The sequence below is a fragment of the Phyllostomus hastatus genome, unplaced genomic scaffold (assembly GCF_019186645.2).
Source record: "Phyllostomus hastatus isolate PE091 unplaced genomic scaffold, TTU_PhHast_1.1 phas_contig_34, whole genome shotgun sequence".
In the NCBI taxonomy this organism is placed as follows: Eukaryota; Metazoa; Chordata; class Mammalia; order Chiroptera; family Phyllostomidae; genus Phyllostomus; species Phyllostomus hastatus.
Window position 1 is genome coordinate 55,709,078 of NW_025333857.1, and position 24,713 is coordinate 55,733,790.

Here is a 24,713-nt window from a genome sequence, read left to right on the forward strand (position 1 = left end):
ATAAAGTGTTGCCACCTGGCTTCCAAACCTCCTTCTCATACTTGGTAATGACAAAACTTGTGAAGTTGAGTTCAACTTCCACTAAAGAAACTAAAACCACCAGGCACTTGCCACTCGCAGCCTTGCCTGTGTTTAGGGGACCTGATGGAGACTCTGCCCACCAGTGCAGTGGCTTCAGACTCCACCAGACGTTAAGGATCTAATGATCATGAAAATCCACCCACCAAGGGGTGAGGCAATTCCACTGAGTTTCTAGAATCATCCTGGGCAGCTGTCCAAGAGACATCACAAGGCATGTCGGTGGTTTCAGGTGTGCAAGCTACGGGAGCTAACACCAAGGCAAGGCTACGTGGGTGCACTCACCAGGCCAGTGCTGGGCCTGGGGGGTGGGGGGTGGTATTTCTGCCTCCAGCCTGGTGTGAGTGCAGTGTTTTTTTGTTTTTGTTATTTTATGAAATTTTGCTTCCAGCTAAGAACCCTGGTCATTTCAGAATAAGTTCAAAATAAACTCTGGAACCAAAAAACCTAGATTGGAGTTCCACTCTTCCATTTTTTGTGTCATTTTAAGCGATTCCCTTAGCCCACCTGAGCCTTAATTCCTTAACCTATAAAAAAGAAGAGTAATTTCTATATAAAGGTAGTGGGGGAATAAGATGACGTAACTAATTGAAAAGACTTTGAAATCCTTATCAGCCTATAAAACTGTGAGTTTCTATTTTTATATAAATGTGGGCTAACACACACGACTTCTCTGTAACACAGGCTTTATTTTGGCCCTTTCTCAAAATTTACTGAACCCTTCCTTCTCTCTGCTCATCAGTACCCCAGAATGTCTCTACTTTAAGCACTGGCACAATGAATTTCAATTAGTCATTTACTAACCTGTCTTTCCCACTGGAGTATGACTTCTTCAAGGGCAGGGTCTGATTGATCTTTTATTTTCCTGCTGATGGTACATAGTAAGTTCACAGTAATTATCAATTGCAAGAAAAAAATTAGAAAAAAAAACATTTGCTGAAATCTCCGCGAGTGTATCAGGAAGTCTCCAGCTCTGATGCAACTCTCCCTGTGTTCCTTTGCAACCCTTTCTGAGCTGTAGCGAAATGCCCCAGCGGACAAGGGAGGGATCAGATGGAACGTGCTCCTGGCGAGGCTCCTGGTTGTCCTACAGGTGCGAGTGATGGACACAGTGGAGGAAACGCGTCTTAATTGGTAGCGTGAAAAACATCTCCCAGGTGCTAGGTTGGGTTGTAAGTGCCATCTGTCCTGCCACAGAGGATTAAAGGGAAGAATACCTTTCTCTGGGTTCTGGGGACAGTGTCGGCATCACGATGAGCTGTTGATATTAACTTGTCTGTGCTCCACCTGGATAATTGCAGGCAAGGGAGTCCGTCTAGGGTTTCCATTCGAAGTCAAATGGATGATGCAGTGGCAGGTCTCTAGTTCCCAGGTGTTTGGTTGTATTTGTTGAAGGTAATTCTGAGGAGAATGAGAATTAAACCTTTTTTTTTTTTGGCCATCCTAGAAGGTTTTATGTCAATATACTCCACACTATTTGATGTTTGATCTCCCAGTAGTAGAAGAAATGAAAGTCATTTCTTTATTCTGACCCTGCCTTGTCTTAAATGTCCTCTTTCATTCGTTTATTCATTCCACAATTACCGAGTTCCCATGAAGGGGCCAAACCCTGGGTTGCCGGGTCCTAGGGACACTAAAGAAAAGATGACATTGTTTTTGAACTCGGGAAATCCACCATCTTTAATGGAAGGTGGGGGAGGGGAACATGGAAACAAAGCACAATATAAGGTAGGGAAAAATACAATAGAGATGTGTGCAAAGAATTCTGGGAAATGGGGGTTGGGGGAGAGAGTCTTTCGTCCAGGGATCACAATTCCTGTGGTCGTATTTTCTGTCCTTCCTCCTTTAGTCTGTTTGTGAAATGTCTCTCCCCCATCGGTGAGGGCCAGCAATTCCCTTTGATCTAAGCTGGTTTTGCCTTGGCTTTCAGGCCCACACAACTCCATGAGTCCTGGCTCAAACAGGAGGAGTCACTTAAGGTCATTCAGGGAGAGCCACGTTTGAGTTTTGGTTTCTTACTCTAAGGGAGGGCTGGGTGCTCCAGGCAGAGAACGGCGCATGCAACGCTGAAAGAACAGGCCTGCCTTGGAAATGCTGAGATGTTTCATACAATAATCTTTTTATCACATAGTCCAGATGGTTGTAAACATGCACAAGTTTGAGATCCTCTGCTTTAAAGAATGCCCAGCTTGCCAGGTGGGTACTAGACTTACGGGAGAGGGGAGGTCTCTTGTAAGGTATATAAACATCTCGTCACTCTGTCATATGCCTGAAACTAATATAATATTGTATGTCAACTGTCACTGAAAAATAAATTTAAAAAAATTAAAAATACCCAACTATTCATATCTCAAGAGTCTCCCAACTTTGTTCCTTCATCAAGGCAGACATTCCAAAACCTTCATACCTGTTATGCATCACACTGACCCTGTTAAATTCAAACTTTTAGGCCTATATCTTTGGCTTTCACAGTGACTGTAAACTTCTTGAAAGAAGTGCTAAACAATTGGTGTATTAATAATTCTTATTAAATTAAGGGACTTCCTTTCCTGAGACAGTGCTGGTGCCTGTGTCTGGGATGATGTTTTTCCTGGACCCCAACAAATGAGGCCCCACTTGTGCATACACAAGTATGAATGTTTGGATTTTATTGTTGAGGGTGGCATTATATACTTTCATGATGATCACGATTAATGCCTTTTTGCTTAAACTATGCATCAGCTTCATGCCTTAAAAGTAAATAAAACTCAGTGAAGAATAGCAGCCCCGTTTCAGCAATAGTAATAAAAATATGAACATCCATTTATTATGTCATTTCTCTGTATCCAGCTCAATGCTGGGTGCTTCCATGCTTGATCCAGTTTTGGTTTCCAAACACCCACGTGGTGAATATGGTCATCGCCATATTAGAGGAGCAGAAACTGAGGCCCCAGAGAGTTTAAATAATTTGCCTGCAGCAAGTGGAGGCCAGGGTAGGAAGCCAGCTGTCTCCTATCCACCACACTTACACCTCTGCCTCTCCAATTCCCTCATTCCCCGGCTCCCAGATCCACTTCTGATCGGTGTTCACTTCCGAGGGAGCGGAGTGAGTTTCTGACCCTTTCGGCTGCCACACTGGGAGCTCTGGCAAAGAGGTTGGGGAAGACAGGGAATGGTTGTTAGGAAGGTGGTCAGCAGCAGCGGCCCCTCCGAGTCACGGGGGACAAGGTTGGAGAAGCTGTAAGTGTTTATACTCCAGAAGGGAGACTAATGAGGAGGCCATGCTTACTCTCCTCAAGCCTCCAAAGTCTCTCCTATGAACGGCTTTCGAAAGTAAACCTGGGACGATGGTGGAGATCTGAGTAAGAATCTCCTGACACCACACTGAAGAGAATGGGCTGAATGGGGGGCAGCATGCAACTTGTGTAGACACAGATGGGAGGTGGTGGCCCCGGCAAGTGGAGGCGCCCTGCTCTCTGACTGGCCTGGGTGGGACCAGCTCTGTCACATCTGAGCCTTGAGACACAGGACAGATGATTTAAACGTCGGGTGTCTCTTTCCTCTTTAAAAAGTAACCTTGGTCCTGGCCTGCTGGCTCAGTTGGTTGGAGCGTCGTCCCATGCACCAAAAGTTTGTGGGTTCAATTCCCAGTCAGGGCAAGTATGGGAGGCAACCGATCGATGTTTCTTCCTCACATCAATGTTTCTCTCTCTCAAATCAATAAACATATCCTCAAGTAAGGATTTTTAAAAAATTAAGCCTAATAATACCTATTTTGCAGGCTTATTGTAAGAATTAGAGGTAATCCATGTTCAGAACCACTGTAGAGCAATGGAAAAAATAATACTATAATCACGGCCCTAGCATGGGAGTCCTCATTTGCTCAGCTGTTGTACATTCAAGGACCAAATGCAAAATGTATCACCTGGAGATGTCCCACCAGAGTAAAAGGTCTTTATTAGCCACAACTTCCCCAAATGCAAACAATTTTCTTGGTGCTTCCAGGACAACACGCTTCAGAGCAGCACTGATCAGTGGGTAGTAGGAGTCTCTTTACAGGAACTTTTCCTTCTTGTCTGTTGTGGAAGGTGGCAGAGGTCCCATATGATCCCCAATAAGGGACAGAATTCCTCTTTGATGTAACCACAGCCAGTCTGTTATCTCCCCTCGATCTCTGTGAAATTCTCACCACTGAGTTTACAGTTGATTGATTGTTCATTCCACATACTATAATTGCTTCATTAGAGGCTTCAGATGGTTCATTGTGTTGGCAACTTCCTGTAAAACTGTCTGCACAATCAGGGCCAGACACATGCCACTTGAGTCATCAGGAACTGAAGCATTTGTTTGTTTGTTTGTTTGTTTGTGTGTGTGTGTGTTGTGTGTTTGTTTTCACAAGGCAGCATAGCACACAGGCTTTTATCCCGAGGCTGGGCGAGAGTCTTCCAGATGGGGCCAGCACGCGGACAGGCAGGGCCCCCTCCCCCTCAGTGGTCTCAGCATTGCAGGGCGCCGGTCACCATCCATTTATCAATGACTCCCTGATTTCCCACTCCAGCCCCCCTCTCTCGTGCACTTCGGAATGGAATGAGATAGGCAGATGCTTCAAGATAGCCCCCACGGTCCCTTGGGTTACCCCACAGACATCTCCAAGTCAACATCTGCAACACTGAATGCATGATCCCCACTGCATGCCCACTGCCCTGAAAGCTGTTTCCTCTCCTGGTCCCCGTATCAGCAAACATTACCACCCACTTAGCAGCACAATCTCTGCTCATCATCCACATGTCCTTCCTTTCCCTCATGCTCTGCAGCCAACCAACAAGCCCCAGGAGCCCTCCTGCTGCACCTTGTTTCTGATTGGGGCCACGCCCTCTTTTGGATGAACACAGCAGCTCCCTGCAGGCACAAGAGCAGAGCCGTTTTTCTAAACCTCAAGTCTGATAGCGTTACTGCTGTGTGTGAAGCCCTTCGAACACTGTCCAGTGTCCTTAGGGGAAAAAAATCTTAGCTGACCATGTTAAACCTGATTATACTTTTTTCTTTAGCACTTTGTAATCTTTTCCTTAAGAAAAATAATTCCTTATTTCTCAGAACCCTCTCTACCACTTGACGTCAGGGGCCACATCTTTCTTGCCACTGTGTAACTCCATGATTACTAGGCTGCCAGCCACAGGGAAGGGGCTGAGGCAGTATCCGCAGGAGCCGTAAGAGAACAGCTAGGAGGTGTTCCTGTGGGCAGGCTTCTCATGCCCTGTTCCAAGATGACTTCAGGCACGTAGGGAGGAACCACTTCGAAAATCAAACGAGGAAAACGTAACAAATCTGCCTCCCCTGGGAAGAGAATACAAGGCCCCACGAATGTTCTTCTCCAGACTCAGCTTCACCAAATCCTCCCATCTCTGTCACCCTAGGGTCTGTGCTCCAGCGACAGGAACTTTTTCTGCGCCCCCAGCTCCCGGCACCTGTTCATACCACTGTTGTTTTTATGTGTTGCTCTCTACCAGAAAGACCTTTTCCCTCCTTCCCCATGCAGAGAAATTCCGTTCACCCTCAAAAAATCAGCTCACTGACCACTGCTGTGGCCCCCCAAGTAAAGGCAGTTGCCCCTCCCTCATCTTAGCCTGGACTGCCATAGATAATACCACGTGTTCTCTGCCATAACTGTTTGGCTTCACCATTTATGCAAAAGCAGTCGCAGATAATGCTTCAGTAAATGGACATGGTTGTGTTCCACTAAAAATTTATCTATGGACCCCAGGACTTGAATTTTATATATGTTTCACATGTCACAAAATATACTTTAAAAAAAATTTCCCCAAACATTTAAAAACATAAAAACAATTCTTAGCTCACTGATCCCTGGCCTAAACAACTACAAGGAAGTTTGATAGTAATTATTTTTTTTAACACGCCTCTCTTCTCAAATTCCTCCCGACGCCCTCAGACCGGGGATCCATAATATTTATCTTACTCTCCAACGCCCCCTTCACGCTGCCCACATCAGGGTCTTTTCACTTGTGGTTCCCGCTGCCTGGAATGTGTATCCCCATGTGGCTGCTTCCTCCCCTCCCTAAGCCCCTGGCTGGAACTGTGACCACCCCTCTGTCACTCCAGATCCCCCCTATTCCTCTCAGTCGCTCCCCTGAGCACACATCACCGTTTAACCAAGCACATCTTTGCCCCATTTACCTTGTTTATCATCTTATCCCCCGTTAGAATGTCCGCTACGTGCAGGCAGGGACTTCTGCTTTGTTCACTGCTGTAAAGCCAGAACCTAGAAGGGCATGTCACACATAGTGAGAGCCAAACAAGTATTTAGTCCACCCAGTCATTCATCAAACACCCAGCACAGAGTAAATTCTCAAAAATAAACAGCGTGGGTGAATAGAGAGAGGTGAGCTGTGTACCGAGTCTCTCCCTAGATCTTACAGTTGGGAGGTTGTAGGAAATCTCTCTCCCTGTTCCCATGGACTTGGGACAGGGCAGAACAGGCCCTTGCCTTTTCTCTCTGGCATCCCTGCTAGGCACGGATCTGTGCGGAGATTTCTTTGAGATGTGAACTCCTGACCCTGCTCCCTCTGGAGGGCCGAGCTCGCAGCACTCAGGGAGCAGGCAGGACGTGGCGGGCACAGGCAGCAGCCTCAGACTGGAGCAGCAGATGGAGCCGGGGTTAGCTCAGTGAGGAAGGCATGGAACGCTGGCAGAAAAGGGAGAAGGTGTGTGCCAGGGCTCCTGAGCGGGCTGGCAGAGGAGGACGGGCTTCTTGTTAAGTTAATTGAGGTAATTTTTGCTGCCACCTCTTGGATAGTAACAAAATTCTCCTACCAGCCACTGATCCTGTCTCCACTGCCTGCCACACTTCATTGTAAAGAGACAGTGCTCTAAATTTAGCGCCATTTATTTAGCTATTCCTTAAAATTTTGTCACTTGAAAAATAATTATAGGATTTCTCTGACAACTATAGTACATGGAGTGCACCAAATTATAGGTATAATTTGGAGATCCAACCGAGATCACCAAATAAAATTGACAGCAGCGGCCTAATTCCAGAATAATCCATATGGCAGCTAAAGAGACTGTGTTCCTTAAACCCCTCTCCTTAATCTGCGTATTGAGCCAAAAGGTCAAAGAGACCAAAAGAAACTAGAGAAAGTGACCTCTAAGTCAAGGTACAAACCCCAGGGGAGTCCAGCCTCCTTCTGCTAGGGAGACCTGGAAAGATCACCAGCCCCCAAAAGGTCAGGCGTGCTCTCCCCTGGTGCAGAGTGGTAGCCTGGGCCTCCCTTGGTCCTTCCATCCAGCCAAGAGCCTGACATACATAGCTGACCTCTAGGATAGGAAAGTTGTTTTCTCTTCTTTAAAAAAAAAAAAATTGTCACCCTGACTGGTGTATAGCTCAGTGGGTTGAGTGTCATCTTGCAAACCGAAAGGTCACCAGTTCGATTCCTGGCCAGGGCACATGCCTGGGTTGCAGACCAGGTCCCCAGTTGTGGGGTGAGAGTCAATTGATCAATGTCCAATCTCAGATATCAGTGTTTCTCTCATTCCCTTTCTCCCTCCCCCCTCTCTAAAAAATAAATAAATGAAATATTTTTTAAAAAAATTCTTGAGTTTTCTGTGATTATAAACTGCAGAAACCAAAGTTAGCTTTCCAAGGGAAAAAAAAAATGATGCCTGGGAGGAAAAGAATGGGTTCCTCTGGGAAGTGATGGCCCCACTCAGCAGAGCCCTGGTGGACATAAAAGCCACAGAGAGATGAATAATTCTGTTTCTGATTCATCCCACGAACAGTGCTGTGCTCCTGCTGAGTGCCCACTTTGGCACAGTCCCTGGGGACACACAAGCAAATCAGAGGGAGAAGGCGGACCTATTCAATCTAAAACCTCTGTAGATACTACAGAAGAAGGACCCAGGGAACTGGTGAGAGGTGGCGCCGCCCTGCTGGTGACCAGTGATGTCTGTGGGTTTCCTCCTCTTTAAATCAGACTCCTTTCTTCACAGATGGCTCACCACAGCATTTCGGGCAAGAGTAAAGGGCTCTCAGGCCAGATATATTTCCCTGGGGTTCTGGGTGGAGTCTAGGGTCCAGGGCTGTAGCTAAGCCTTCCCACACGAACCCTGGCACATCCGGTGGCCTGGAATACCTCCAGCATGAAGGCCGCCAGTCAGTCCAGCTGAAAGCGCTCTTCCAGGATTTCTGTTCCAACCTGTGTGCTTGTCAGAATTGCTGACTCAAGCCCAGAGCAGTTAAGCGACTTGTCTCAGGCCACAGAGCAAGGCGGTAGCCACATGGTGAAAAGGATCCAGCTCTCTGGGTCTTGGTCCAGGACTACCATTTTTAAATCAACTCCTGGGCTGCTGGAAGGCGTGCTGGCTTTGGAGCCAGCTGCTCTTAGAATTGAATATAGACCCTGCTGCATAGTCATCTCCCAGAGCCGCTGTTTCCTCTCTCAAGTGGGGCCGATCAGCCTGCCGGGCCCCCTGCATGGTGTGGTTATAAAAATCAAATGATCCAGCCTCAGGAAAAGGCTTTGTAAACTGTGAAGTGCTGCCTGAATACTGCTTTTTGTCACATCTTCTGACTCGTGGCTCAGATCCCAAATGGGCCCAACCTTCTGACTTCATCTCTAAGGAGACCATCACAGTATATAGCACAGGTACAGTCTCCAGAGCCACAGACGGCAGAAAGAAGGCCCTTGAACCCTCCCACTGCCCGCCCCTCCCTCTCTCCCCTTCGTCTCTCTCAGACTGTGCCTGGGTGCAATGAGCTGCAAAGCTCTCTGCCCACTTTTTCCAATGACTCTGAGGTCCAGGCTGGAAAGCCAGGGGCTGCTCCTGAGCATTTGACCAGTTCTTTCCAGCCTGTGTGAACATCTCAGCTCTCAGCCTTTCCCAGGGTTTAGGACATGCAGAGGATCCTGTCCCTGGGTGACCTGGCTCCCATACAACCAGAAGCTGCCCTGGATTCTGGAAAGGGTAACAGCCACCCCAGCCACCTTGGAGGGCCCCAGACAGGGATGGCTGCAGACAGCCTTCCTAACCAGTGACCAGCCCTAACCACAAAATTGCATTCACTGAGCACCTACCGTGTGTCAGGGACTTCCCCACGCACAATAAGATCGGTCCTCCAATACCTGCTGAGTGAGAAACAATTACTCCTGTTTTACAAAGGAGGAAACCAGAGTCCAGAAAGGTTGTGAAATTTACCCAAGGTATTAATAATAGCAACAATGAGTGCTTTTAATAAGCCAAATGTTTCATGTGCCTCCGCTCCCCTGGACCTCACCATAATCTCCCGCCTTACAGATGAGAAGGCTGAAATGCAAGCCGTGACTGCCGGGCAGTTCCACGGATAGTGGTGGCAGACCTAGAGTCAAACGCAGAGCCCAGCTGCGGCCTCCTGCTCACACAGGCTGCTGGCCACCAATGATTCCGGCTCCTGGTGCTAATCCCGGCATGGTTCCAGGGGGAGTTCTCGCTGAAGCATCACCCCAGGGTTTTTTTTTAAAACTAGGTTGTCAGCCTCCACCCCCAAAGATTCTGCCTCAGCAGATCTGGGGCAGCCTGCATGGCTATGTCTGTACTACACTGGGCGCTTCCATCGCTGCCCGCCTGATGTCAGGGTCTCTAATGGTGAGGCCTTGCTGGTCTCTTTCACCCTCAACTTCGGTCCTCACCACAACTGCCGCCGGCCTTGCCCCCGTCACTGTAAACTCAGGGGCCACTCCTAGGCTCCCCTCGACTGACCTCTCAGTGGTGAGCAGCACCAGTGACCACTTCTCCTTTGAGAAACTCTCCACAACATCCCTTTTCTCCTGGGTTTCCTGCTACCACTCTGGCCTCTCCTTCTTGACTTCAGATGGACTTCTGTCCCTTGGATCTTGCTGGTCTCTGAGCTCTTTGCTCAATCACCTGTTTTTGCCATCTTCCTCACCCCGGATGACCTCACTCACCCTGTGGCCTCAATCGCTACCTTTGTGTAGCTGATGCAGGTCACCTGCCCAGAGCTCCCCTGAGCCCCAAGTGGCAGGAACCGCTTGATTGAGTCCACAGGCACCTCAAACGTGGAGGTGTGTCCTTCATGGAACACAACCTCTTCACCTGCTTCCCCGGCACCTCATCTCTGCGGAGGATCGTTCTTGGTCACTGAAGGCAGAAAACTGCTGGGGTGGGGAGCAGGGCATGGCCCTAGCTGCTCCTGTGTTCTGTTATTACCAATGGGTACAGACTCCGGTTTCTAACCCTCTCAGAAGCAACCGGGGCTGCCTCTTCGTGGCTACTGTCCCAGTTCTTCCTCCCTCAGTGCCTGGCCGCATTATTCTCGTGTCTTCCCGGCCAGGCTTTCATCCACCCAACCTCCTCTCCACCCAGTAGCCAATCAATCCAGCCATGCTACTTGCTTACTGAAAACCACTAGGCATTTCCCTATTACCTTCCAGCGTAAAATCCAACCCTTTTATCTCCTGCCCAAAGCGCTTCCTGAGGGGCCAGAATTTCCCTTCCAGGCACGTCTCCTGCAGCCTGTCACCCAGCAGCCCTGTCGAGGCTCAGACTCTTAGGCCTGCGCACCATTCTGGGGAAAGTGTGTGCGTTTTGATATCTTTGCACGTGCTCTTCCTTCTGGCAGGAAGACGATCTGGTTCTCCAAGTTCATCCTTCAAGTCTCCCAAGGCACCTCCTCCAGAAGCCCTCTCTCATCACTGGCTTTGGGTAGGTGTCCCTCCCTGTGACAAGGCAGCTTCCATGGCATTCCCTGCTTCCCTCCTTCCAAGCCCTTACCACCAACCCTGAACCATCACAGACTGGTCTGCTTTTCCCACCGGTCCACAAGGAACATCTGGTCTCCTTCACCTTCCCCTCTCCAGGGCCCAGTGGCATTTAATAAGCAGCTGTGGGCTAATAATGATAAAAAGAACAGCATGCACCAAACATTTATTGAGGACTTAGATAGCCAGGTGCTGTGCTAAGCGCATGCATTGTATCATTTAATCCATACAGGTAGCCCTAGAAGGTAGCTTACTCTTGCTCCCATTTTACAGATGAAAAAACTGAGGCATGGGGATGTTAAGTAACTTGCCCAAGGTCACATGTTTTGTCAGTGACAAAATGCAGAGCAGAGCACACTGACCAGTCAAGTGAGTGAGGAAATGGCAACTTTAGGAGGCAGAGGGCCTAGAGCTTCTGCTCAGAATTGAGACAGGGCCACATTCAGGTAGTAGCGTTAATATTAACTGTGTGATCCTGAGAAAAAGCCACTGAGAAATGAGCTCTGAGTTCACCCCAGGAAAGAGAAGACCATTAGCTCTGAGAACTAAGCAGCCATCACACAGCTCTGAGGGCCTGAAGTCACCATATTCCTAAGAAAAACAAGGAGAGAAAGGCTGACCTCATTAGTCCCCCAACCCCCCCGCCCGACCCCTCTGTCCTGGTCAGGCTGCCCACTGAGTGGCTCCCAGCACCATGCTGCTTCCCCGGAAGGATTGTAGCCCAAGAACCACAAACCCCACCGCTCCCTCCAATTACCCGCAATTCCAAGCTATGCCAGGAACACTCGAGGGCAGAAAATGGCTTGAAATCTGTGTGCGGGAGAGGTTGGGAAGGGTGAGGAGAGCAATTTTTGTTTCACCCCATTCCTTTGTATAATATTGTATCCTTCTGACAAGTCCGCATAATACAGCTTAACTTCCCCAATTGCTGCCTTAAGAGAAAACAGTGAAGACCTATCTTTAATGTCAAATGAACAATGGGCATCCTTCCAGAGGAGGAAAATGACTTGCTTTGAAAGAGTTGGAGGAGAAAAGTGCAAAATGTTCCAGCTTAACGTGAGGGGGGAAGTCGGCAGCTGTGTGTTGGCACATCGGCTCCCCGGCTGCAAGACGAGGGCGGCCTCCGCCAGCCTCGTCTGTCTGTCGGCCCACAGGCTGAGCAGGAAGCCTCTCTCAGCGCGGGTGGGAGCAGACGGCGGTGCTTGTTCCTAGGGAGACCAGCGGGCCTCCCTCAGCCCAGGTATGTATACGTGATTATAGAACTTTCTCTTCCAAGACAATGGATGCCTGAAACCATCTGTGGGACCCTCTGGGAACTTCAGCATCTGGTTCTCCTTCATCTTCCCACCCATTGCCACTCTCCATGAGGCATCAAGTGGGCCTAGTTGCTGACCAGCCTCTGCATAAAGGCTTGGCGGACTAAACACTATTTAAACTCATTAGGCTTTTCCCATGCAATAAGGAGCATCTTGGGCTACCTTTCCAGATCCAGGCTCCATACCTGCTGCCTCACGCTGGATGCCTCAACCGTGCATGCTTCTTGCAATTTCTGACTGCGCAATTTCACGTGGTCCTGCCCTATGTCTTTATACAGGCTGTTCCCTTGGTCTGAAATGGCCCTGAAAAGACTCATCATCCTGCAAGGCTCAGCTCAAGTATTTCCTCCTCCTGCAGTCCTGTCTGACCTCCCCAGTAAGTTTCTCACCCTCCTCCTTCCGGGCCCAGGTTCCCTACGTTACAGCAGATATCTCCCTGTGTGAAATGAATCAATTTATATGACTTATGACTTCTCCCTTATTAGGTGATGACTTTTTTAAGAACAGGGACTTTGTCTTATTCATATATACATGTACATATACAGTTGGTACATATGGATTCACACACATATTCCAATCCCTGCTCTGGACCTAGCTCGGGGCTGGCCACGTAGTATTTGCCAAATTAATATTTATTAGTTTGGAGGGACTAAAACTGAGGTTCTTAACCCTACCTGCAAATCGGATCACAGGAAAGAGCACTGAACTCATCCTTTAGAAATCAAAGAAGGTCTGCTAGAAGAGATGAGATTTGAGCTGGTTCATAAGGATGAGCAGGAGATCACAAAGTTGAGGGCATAAGGGGGTGCATCCTGCAGAGGAAACAGTTTATTCAAAGCTTGGAAAGACCAAAGAAAATTGGTGCATTTGGAGATCAGCGAATATCTCCAGAAGCCTGATATATTGGTATCGTGATAGGAGTGGAAAGATAGAAAGTGTCAACATTTGGTAAAAGAATAAGGATTCTGGGATTTCTTTGTCCAATGGGAATGAAGGGAGCCTGGGAATTCCCGCTCAGTAACCGCAAGCCATTGGCGTCCCAGGTAAGTGGGTGTCAGAACAGCCATTATCTCTCCTGTACATACATTATGATGGTGCCTTTCAAATAAATGAAAAAGTGGACGCTCCATTTACAGTTCCTTCCAAATGACCCGCAATCAATCACAACATTCATTATTCAGAATCTGTTTCGGATGAAGTAGGGATGGTGAGTTGGCAGAAGGGCGTGGCGAGGGGCATGGCTCAACTCCTAGGGGAAAGGCTGAGGGATTTAATGAGATGATATCTACAAAGCACTTTGATCTCCCTGAGGCCATGTGCTATAGCTCCTGCTCAGGGACTGAGGCCTGGGGAGATAATGTTTCCAAGCAGAGATGCCAGAATGAGGGAAAGCTTCACAGAATGGAGGGGAGAGCCTTGCTCCTAAATACCTCCCTTCATCAGCATTGCGCATAGAACCATCTATGACAGTAAGCACAAGGAAATGCCAGTTTGTCAGTTAGGGCACTTAGCTACAGACACTCAGGCCTATGTGGCATCTTTCACCAGGTGCGAACCCACCCTTTTCCATGCTGAGCCACATACCAGCCCCACATCTGAGACTGCCCTGGCTCCAGAGCCTTGCTCACTGGTGGGTCCCGAACCTTTCTCTCTAACTCACCTTTGTCCCCCTTCCCAACCTAACTCAGAGTGCCAGCTGTGAAGGAGGAAAAGAGGACCAGGAACCAGAATTCTAAATTCCCAACCAGCTGCACATTGATGGCACAGGTCCCTCACGGGTGTGTACCTGGAAAGCACACACACACACTCTGTCCACCAGCAGTGGCGTGAGGGAGGCTGGGCAGCACTGTGTGAGGGGAAGTCACGTTCCCTCCTCTCACCCTGCTCAGTGCCTCCTTCTTCTAGATCCTTCCCTCATTCCTTCCTGGCATTACATGTAGACACAGGAGAAGCCCCAGTCTCATGAATGAAGCACTCTGGAGAGAAGCCCAAGAGCGTGAAACAGTAGAGGAAAGTATCCACGAAGAAGAGAGCAACACTCGTTCTCTTCACTCCCCTCACCCAAAGCTTGCCCGCTCTCACTGTGACCCAGTTTTATGTCCCTGATGACTATTTGAGTGTGATCCATTTTAGAATTCCTTCTCCTCACATATTTGCATTAGTTAGGATGAAACTAACTGTGGGAACAAACGAACTCCAACATTTCAGAGGCTTCATTTTGTAGAAAGCTTATTTTCATTCAGGGACAATGTATGTGTTTTTCTTCAGCCAGGGAGCAGGGAGAGAGGATGCTATGGACTCAGCGTTTGTATCCCCAGCCCCCCATTCACCTGTTGAAGCTCTAATCCCCAGGGTGATGGTATTAGGGGGTGGGTCTTTGGGAGATAACTAGGTCATGAGAGTGGAGCCCTCTGGAAAAGGATTTGTGCCATTACAGAAGAGGCACAAAAGGGATGACATCTTTCTCCAGCATGTGAGCACACAACAGGAAGGCATCTCTCTGTAAGCCAGGAAGTGAGCCCTCACTAGGAACGAAATCCATTGGCACCTTGATCTTGGACTCCAGAAATATAAGAAATAAATTTCTGTTGATTAAGCCACCTGGTCTATGATATTTTTGTTATAGCAACCTAGGCTGACTAAGACAAGGGGCTTGTGTTTCATTCAGGAATTCCACGTGACAGGCTCTGCCATCTCTGTCAGGTGACTTTCAAGGTCATCCTGGGTATCAACATCCACTTTGTAAAGGGGGAAGAGTATGAAGGATGAGGTGTGAGAGATTGTTGTAGGCCAGGCCTTAAAGGGGCATACCTCACCCCACTCACATCCACTGGCCTCTTTGCTTATTATTCCCTTCCCGCTGTACCTCCTCCCTCTATTACTATAGTAATGATTATTATTATTTAAAGACTTTATTTATTTATTTTTAGAGAGAGGGGAAGGGAGGGAGAAAGAGGGAGAGAAACATCAATGTGTGGTTGCCTCTCACATGCCCCCTACTGGGGACCTGGTCCGCCACTCAGGCATGTGCCCTGATCAAGAATCAAACTGACTACACTTTGGTTCATAGGCCAGCACTCAATCCACTGAACCACACCAGCCAGGGCTAAATAAATAAAATATATTTTTTAAAAAGTCCAGATTTGAGGTTTTAGAAGAAGAGAACTTTTTGGATCTGCATTAAATCAATGGAAAATCGCTGGAGACATGGTGAGGAAGATGTCAGCTGTAGTTCTAGAAGTGCTGCTTGCAGGAACCTCAGGAGCTGGTGATGTGGACACAGGACTGAGGTCCTAGAGACCCAGGGCAATGCGGAAACTCCAGCTGCTGACGGTTCTGGCTGGAAATGGCCATTGAGAAGATGGTCACACAGATGGTGGTACAAGCTTAGGGATAAATAAGAGAATTAGTGGAAGAGCTCATCTGTGCATATCCAAGGTCTTGAGAAAGATGGTGGACACGTGGGAGGAGAGGAGGTCTGTGACTAAGGTAGGGAATCCTGTGCGAGGGAAAGGAAGTGGCACAGAGGTTAGGGAGCAATATCACTGAGGTTTGGAAAAGAAGCAGGGATTGCCCTAGGAAAGGAGGAGACTGGAAGGAGAGAGATGACATGCTGGACAGGGGAGTGGGAGAGGAGGAGGATCCCAACCCCACTGCTGGTCCTGTGGTGGAAGGTGTGAGGCGGTGAGCAGCCTTATCTTCAGAGGGCTATGCAGGATGAAGGGGGCCAGGTGCAGCAGGTCTCAGGTCTCAGGTCAGGTCAGGCGGCGGCAGGCACACACCAGGAAACCCTGGAGGACAAGCAGGAGTCCCGTAGGGTCCAGTGCAGAGGAGGTGCAAGGGGAGAATGGCTTGTGACTGAGCCAGGCCTGATCGGAGAGGGACTTGGAGAAGATGGGAAAGGACAGAAGACCTGACAGACCATGAGCTGCGGGCGACAGTGAGCCCTGTTGAGTGATGGGTGCATTTCACTGTATGTAAATTATATCCCAATTTATTTTTTTTAAAAAAGAATACAAACCCATGAGGGCAATTATTTAAATTATGTAAATTACATAGAAAAGTATCTACCATTTCCCTCTCATGAGGAGACTTGTGTTATATATACTTTTTTAAAGGCATAAGCTCTGAAGATGAAAGCCCTCTTAAAAATGTATATCGATGGCTAATATGTGAGCAAGAATGATTAAGAAAGACTCACAAGTCAGAAACAAACATATTATTCTGCTGCTTTTTTAGTCACTTAAGTTAGGCTCATCTGACCTGGCGAATGTTTCAGCTCAGGTTTGCAATGCCTGACAGAACGTGGAGAGTTAGTTTTGTTGGGGAAACGAAGGATGAATTCTACTTTCAAGGTTAAACTTTCAATCTGGGAGCTGCAACAGCACTGTCAAATAATCATGATTGTTATTTTTATAAATCGATTTCACTTTCAAACAAGTTGGGAAATTTCTGACTTAGTTTCCACGAGACCTCACTTCCCGCGGGGCCTGACGGGCCACCTCCAGGGGGTCTCCCGCTGGAGGAGCGCTGCGTCATTGCAACGGCAGCTCCCACGGAGAGGAGTGCCAATCCTGTGGCTGAGCTGCTGAATAGCAGGGGAGGGAGGGAGTGAAGCTCATTTTTCCAGGCAGATCTGAATGCTTCTTTCTCACTGGCACTCTCAGTCGGTATTTATCTAGCATCCAGGCTGGTGTGGCTTAGCGGATTGAGCGCAGGCCTGTGAACCAAAGGGTTGCTGGTTTGATTCCCAGTCAGGGCACACGGCTGGGTTGAGAGGATCAGGTCCCTGGTTGGGGGTGTGTGAGAGGCAACTTGTTGATGTATGTCTCACACATCAGTATTTCTCTCCACCTCGTTCTCCCTCCCTTCCCATCTCTCTAAAAATATGTAAATAGAATCTTAATTATAATGATAAAATATTTATCCAGCTATTCAAAGAATTATTACTAATTATTTATCTCTTTTGCCTTTTTGTTGTATTTCTCTACCTTTTTGTGGTAGACTAAACTTGGGCAAAAGGAGGAAGTCCTAGCCTCTTCATTCTAGGCCTTAAGATGTCAGAAGTAACACTTGACCCACTTGTAAACCTCAGACTGCAGATGTAACACCTATGACAAAATAAGGTGTATTCTTCTGGGTGTGGATTTATACAGCATTAAGCTTCATAAAATATGATTAATTTTTCTAGAGGGTTTTATTTTTTGCCATGGTACCATTTTGGGAGGGTTCCTAACCCAGTCCTTTTCTGACTTACTACTGTATTTTGCCACGTATAATGTGTAGTTTTTGCCCAAATTTTTGAGGAAAAAATAAGGATGCACATTATACATGGGTAGTACTAATTCTATATCTATATAAGTGGTTTTCCTTTATTTATGCTTATACATTAAAAGTGTAACTCTAGAAAGCAATGACAATATCTGTATGCAAAATAATACCCTGAAATATGACTATAGGTTTTGTTTCTAAATTTAAATAAATAAGTAATTGAATTGAAAGATTAAAATGAAAGATTTCTTTCCTGAAAGTCTGAGTAAAATATGTGGGTACACATTATACACGGCAAAACACCGTATCTTCCCTGACATGGGATGTTATAATAGTTTCCTGGGAGAAGAAACTTTGCCATTTGAAGTACAGTGGGAATACAACAGATGTCAGCTTTAGAGTAAAAGGTCCCATGTTGCATTTCTGCAGGTATTGAGTAAGAGCATGGAGGAGCCGGGGGCCACTGAAGTGTCTGGTCCAAGTCTCTGGAGGACAAGAAGCCAAAAGGTCTCCCAAAACACTCAGATAAGGTGGTTTGTGTGCAGATGCTTTCTTCGAAGTGAAGGAAGCAGGGTAGGGCAGAGTTGAAGGGGCAGCTGACCTGGGATGCAGTTCCAAAGGACCCCAGGGGAGTTCTGAAGCTGAGGTGACTCTTCAGAAATGTCCAAAACGGAGATGACAGGGTTGGGCCTGCGTACCCCACGTTGACCAGTGACTGGGTGGAGGCTGTCCCCAGGAGGCGCTACCTCAGGAGAGGCAGCTCCCTTCAGCTAAGGACAATCCAGTAGACAGTAGCCAACACTCCCAGCAGCTGGGGATTAAGTGCCTTAGGTCTGGGGGGGGATCCAAGTGGCACACCACAGCATCCCCTATGGGACCACCGTTTAAGTATACAAAGTTCACCGCTGAAGCCTTTCTTGGCCCCTAAGATGTGACTCTTCTTCATCATTTGTGTTTGGATTTATCATTTACGTAGCCCTTCCACATCTACTGTCTGGATTCATAAAACATAACAAAATGTTAGATGGGAGAGGAATATAATCTAATCCAACCTCATTTTATAAATGGAGAAACTGAGGCTGAGAGAATAGAAATAACTTACTCGAGGTCATGTAGTCATCACAGAGCTAGGACTGGGACCCTGGTCTTCTGACTTCCAAACTCTTAAGTTCTTTCTACTATCCATGCATGCTGTTTCCATTTGAGTCTCACAGTGACCCTGGAGAATAGGTAGGAAAAAATATCTTATAGATATATATATTTTGAAAGATGAAGTGACAGCAAAGCTCACAAAGCTAGAAAGTGAAAAGATTCCAACCCAAGTCTGTCTGAGGACAAAACTGTGCTCCGCCAACCACATCGCACTGGGGCCTCTCCCAAGGAGTCCCACCTCTATTCAGTTCAGCTCAGTAATCACTTATTGAACATCTGGATGCTATGCTGGGCCCTGATGATACAACAATTAATTCAACACTACATCAACTTTCAATGAGCTCATCCCACTTAAGTGGAAAAAAATGAGAAAATACAGATCAGTGCAGTGTTACCCAGTAGACGTTCTAAGAAAATGAAACAATGCCACTGGGGCACAGAGGAGGACCTGAGCTCCACCTGACAGCTTCTTGGAGGAGGCAGTACCTATAGGTGTTCATATTCGAACAAGAGGTCCTATGCCTCATTGTCCCCACACCCCTCACCTGATCTGCCCTAGCTCAGGCGGTGGCTCCAGCATGCACTCAGTGACTACAGCCGGACACCTATAAGAGGGGACAAGAGCAAGTTTTTCCTTCTCCTTCATTCCACCCACAAGAACCCATCTGTCACTGAGGATTCATCAAGCTTTCTCACCCCACCCCACCCACGTCTTTGCCTTAGTTTATATGTCATGACTTGTTAACTAGACAAATAAAACTACCTCCTATCTGGTTCTCTGCACCCAGTTTTGCCCCACCCTTTCCTTTCTGCCTGCATTTACCAACTTTATACAGGGCAAACACAACTCCACCTTTCCCTGTTAAATTTCCTCTCTGGCCCCACACAGCCTTCTCCGTGTATGAAGGCCCTGACACCTTTATGGCTTCAGATACAGCTCATCTGCCTGGAAAGCCCTTCATTGAATCCTTTTTTTTTTTAACCTTGCAAACACTTGCTCTTTCTCCAAAACTCAGCTTGGACACCCAGCTCTTCCAGGAAGCCTTCCCTGATATTCTAGTCTGATACAGATGTTCTCATTGTACACCTTTTAACCTAACTAAGCCCTTACCACACAATACTATACTGATTGGTATAGGTGCGTATTCTTCTCACTAAGCTGTGAGTTCCTGGAATGTAGAAGGTTTGAATGGAGGGGCTCATTTGCTTTGTATTCCAAGCACTAGCACATAGAAGCTATTTAGTAATTATGGAAGTGAGGCATTTCAGGCAGCAGGAATAGTTTGCACAAAGGCACAATGCAGTGAAACAATGGTGTATTGGGGGATACTGTATGGCAAACACTATTATAATAATGTAAAGCAGGGGATAGTGAGCTTTTCCCGTAAAGGGGCCAGATGGTAAATATCTTAGGCTTTGCCTCCCAAGAGGCAGCACTGAAGAGATTGTGTTGGTACTTGTCTAATATGCAACCATTCACAGATACAAGAGCCATTCTTAGGTAGGGGTCTGATCTGTGAGAGCCATATTTTGCCCCCAGGTTGTCGTTTGCCAACCCTTGCCACACAGGATGAGTTGACAACGTCCACAGTGAAGGAACAGGTTGGAGAGGTAAGCAGTCACCTGATCATGGAGAGCTAAAATGGCAGGAGGGAGATCTTGGACTTGATTCCATAATCAATGGCAAGCCATCAGAGGGCTTCGGGCGTGGGAGTGAGCTGATCTGATTTGCAAAGGCTTTGCAAAGGCTCTGTGGTTTGCAAAGGCTCTGTTGGCTGCAGTGGAAAAGGGACTCTGTTCATCTGGGTGGGCAAACTGGCACCCACCCCGTCACCACCCACCACTTCCAACATGCAAGCCTCTCAGACAGATCCTGACACCATCACTTTTTCCAAGTGAGGAATGCCTGGACAGGACAACCCTCAAGACCACAGTCTTTTATAGCTCCCTGCATGCACTAGGGGGCCTTGGGTTTGGGAGAACACTCCTAGGGGACAAGTTTCCTCATCCCTTCCAAGGACAATGAATAGGTCATTTAGAACCAATGGGACATGACCTGTAAAGAACATTCCCTGTGTGGATCTACAGACCCATTTCTGCCTGGGCTTCCTCATGACAATGGTTATTTATCTGACCTTGACTTTCACATCAGTCCAACTCCCAAACTTAGTTCCAAAACAGGTCTTAAATCACTCAGAAGCCAAGCCAAGCCAGGCTAAAAGAGGAAATAACCTTAGCCAGATCTGTGTTCCAGAACACTCTATGGACAGCAGAACAAAGACAGGGTAAAATCTAATGAAAACACTCTGAAACAATGAAAGCAAGATGTTGACATCTTCAGAGACTGGTTCAAATTAAGACTGTATTGACCATGGATAAGACAGGCAACTGAGTCAGAAGGCTTTTCAGGCAGTAGGTCTTAGTAGCTAAACCAGGCGATGACAATTACTGGACAGTGCAGGTTGGCACATGAGTTAAATGGGCATCTGCTTTTGGATGCCTGTTTTGACTCAGTGAGGCCACTTCCAGAATGGTTCACTTAATACAGGCTGATAGAGAGGACACACCCACTTTTACTGCTATATTAACTTTCTTCTACACACTTCCCTCCATGAAAGTAACCTTTAACCAGGTGGTAAGCAAGCTTGCTATTGTCTTTCTGGTTTTATTTCCTTGGAGAGGAAATGCATTTAGTGCTGGTGTGAGATCCAATCTGTTAGCTTTAGGCTACCCTGAGACCAAATGGGTCATTCAAATACCGAGTCTTCATTGCATCAACTCTGCACCCCCTAACCACCTCCCCACCATCCCCAACATCTCTCTGTCCTTTACTCTGGTGAAATGGCTTCAGCGTTCTGGAAAAAATCCTCTGCAGATTAGATCATCAAGGAAGGACAAGTGTCACACCTGAACGTAGTTACCTCAAGAGCTTTGGGTTTTATAAGTTCTACTGGGAAGTGAGCTAATATGGATCAAATAACTTGAGATTGGCCAACTTCACAAGCTTTAAAATTATCTTAGAAAGCTATCAAGAGAAGTACCTACAATTCCCCCACAATAACCTGCCCAATATTCTTATGGCCAAATATTTTAGATGAAGTATCATAAGAAGTTGTGCTAGGTCCCTAGCAATCTTATAGTCCAGACCCTCATATTTTAACATCTATTAACAAACTTTTAAGTGGGTATCCTGAGGTGGGGAATGTGATTGACAATTTGAATAAAATGAATCTGTGTAAAATACTGAGACTACAGCACATTAGCCCACCAAACTCTTGGCTACTTTGGTGGCTTGAAGAGAATTTATTTTCTGCTACAGCCAAGAACCCTGCCCATCTTTAAGAAAAGGATCTTGGTTAACAGGCCATGTTTAGCTGGGGAGTCTTTCTCAGAACTACAGGGCTCTGGGGGAGAAAGGTATTATAGGACTTTTGTAAAGGATTGTTTCTGGATTGTAAACCACTTAGTGACCTATTTTGAGGTTAAGTGACCTATGTCTGGCTAAGACTAGGGTACTATCTAAGAGGAAGAGGAAGCTCTAGGAGTAACAATAACCCAGACATCTCCCCACCGCCACTCTCAAACCTTTTGATAATGGGTGAAGGGAGGCCTGTACTAGGGATCAAAGTCCTGCCTTCACAAGCTTCTACTAAGTCCTTATTTTATGCAGAGAGGTCAGCTTTGAGGGCTGAGACTTACATTAGGGCAAAGATAAAGAAGAAAGCCCACAACACTCATTATCAAAGACCTCTGCGTACAAAGGGACCAGGGACCCAACTCACAAGTCAGAATTCCTGGCCTTAAAATGAGCAATTAATGGCAAGTTTGGGAAATATGTGTAAAGGGTCATTGGACATGGTGATTCCAAGTGGGACCTGTGTCAATTTACATGTCAAAGGGAGAACTGACAACATCTTGCTTACACACCCACTGGCCAATAGAAGACAGGAGACAACGCCTAGGAGATACATGGATGGCAAGTGCTTCACCTACCATCCAAGATCACCCAGATTATAGGAGAGAGGTTCATTGCCCCACCAAAAATCACCCAGATTATAGGACAGAGGTTGTTTTTAGTATGTGGGTCCTCCACCAGAATTCACCAAGGGAGAAATTCTGAAACTAATTTACTATGAGAAGGCCCTAAACTAGTCAGGCTGCAGAAGTCCAATAGAACTCCCAAGTTGAGATTGGGCATGAATCTTTCTCATCCCCTAAATGAGGCAGGTATCAAATGCCTCAGATTCCTCTTGCTGAGTGGTTCTTGGCTTCTGCTTGGCAGACTCCACTGTGTTGGGCTCTCTGGGGGCAGTTCTCCTAACCAGATCTCTGAACAATCACTATTTCATCGAATTACCACGACTTTCCCTGGGCCACTCATTTCCTGTACTTTGAACACATACAAGGGCCTGAGTAGTCTCTCTCACCTCAGTAAGGAAGTTAGTCCTCAGTGGTCAGCTCTTTTATACTTTCTGCATCATCCCAAGCTCTGAGCATCATTGGGTCCCCTTCAGGTATCTCTTGGTGTCTTAACTTAGGATCATAACATCAATAAGGATCATAACAAGAGCTCTGCTGGACGAAGGCAATGACCACAGTCTCACAGACTGGCCCGGGCAGAATGGCCCATTGTCTGAGTGCAGTTATCACTTAGCTTTGCAACTTTGCGTTCCTACTGAATAACTGCCATGGACACCCAGCCTCCGTCTCCAGACCTTGCAAGACCAACATCTAGTGACTGTCCGAGGGTACCTCCCAGCTACACCACCTCACAAGCATCCACTTCAGGGGACACCGCATAATCACATGGTGTAGGAAAGAAGCTGAACTTTGGAGCTGGACAGGCTCACTGCAGTGCCCCTGACCTTGGGGTAGGGGGGAGGGACACACCTCAGGCACATTATTAACATGACAAGGTAGGTGGAGACCAGGGAAGTTCTGCTGATTTACAATAATGGCAAGCTTTTGTCAAGTGTTTACTATGCAGTAGGCATTGTCCAAGCACTTTGCACATATGACGAAGTCATTTAAGCCTCCTGGCAATCAGACTGCTTTCATTCCTATTTTATATGAGAAAAGTGAGGCACGGAGGAGTGAAGGAATCTGAGACAGGTAGTCAGGGGTTGACTGGGAAGTCAAACCCAGGCTGCTGGCGGCCATGCCCGGGCTCTGGCCACCTGGCCACAAAGCCCCTAGTCAGGACTGTATTTCCCCTTCCACCCTTGAATGCTCCCAGGTCCTCTAGAGCTTTAATGGTCCCACTTTAGAGATAAAAAGATGAGTTTCAGAGAGTTTAAATCATTTTTCCAAAAATCACAGTTAGTAATCAAGCCGGGATTTCAACCCCTGCCTCCAAGGTCCACACTCTCCCTGCTATGATGCTCAATAGGTTCATTTTCCAGAAGTTTTGAAACCTACAAGTATGAGAAAGAGAAAGGGGGGAGATGGGAGAGCAATTCAGAAGGGAGAAAAAAAGAATGGACATTCAGGGAACAATTAAATGAATAAAATATTTAATTTTTACATTTGTTATGGATCTGAAGTTACATCATGTGGGGTTTGGAACTTAAAAATGTTACTTGGTTTGCAAATAAAGTGTTCACGCATTGTTCATTTAATGACATGTAAGCCTAGAAGAGGATTGAAACACACCAGGACAACTAAGAAACAAACAAAAAACAGGACCTCAGGGGATTTAAAAAAACCCCGAAAATATGGTTTTTGCTCATTTTAAAAAAATGGTCACGGTTTCCCTCCTTTGCTTATTGCAGGGCTGTGCAGCAGTCACACACAATTTGCAGCTGACCATTTGGGAGCAAGTGTTTTGGCTCCACTGTGCAGCCTCCCTGCCTCAGCCGCAAAGGGTGGCACACTCCAGAGAGCGGCTGCCATTCATCAAATGGGCTCGGCTTTTAGTCTCTGCTTTTAGAGCCACCCCACGGGGAAGGGCAATTGTTCCTCAAGGTCCCAAGGGAAGACATCAGTTCGGCTGTGACAGTCCCCGAATGGCATGCATAATTGTTCGGGGGGAAGTATTATAGGACCAACAAAAAGAAATCTGTGCTGTATTATTTTGTAGGTTCCAACTGGTTGGATATAAAACAAAACAAAAAAGAAATTACAGACTTGATGCGAAATTAGAGCATTT

The 24,713-nt window shown here is 46.9% G+C and overlaps 1 long non-coding RNA gene across 1 annotated transcript; it reads right to left on the bottom strand.

The window, feature by feature from the left end:
- Nucleotides 1-15,285: 15,285 nt before the first annotated feature.
- LOC123819650 lies at nt 15,286-19,184 on the bottom strand. The gene is made up of 3 exons (XR_006785844.1): nt 19,111-19,184; nt 18,516-18,632; nt 15,286-15,528 (listed from the first exon to the last, which is right to left on the bottom strand). It is a non-coding gene; the product is annotated as an uncharacterized LOC123819650 (long non-coding RNA).
- Between the last annotated feature and the right edge of the window lie 5,529 nt (nt 19,185-24,713).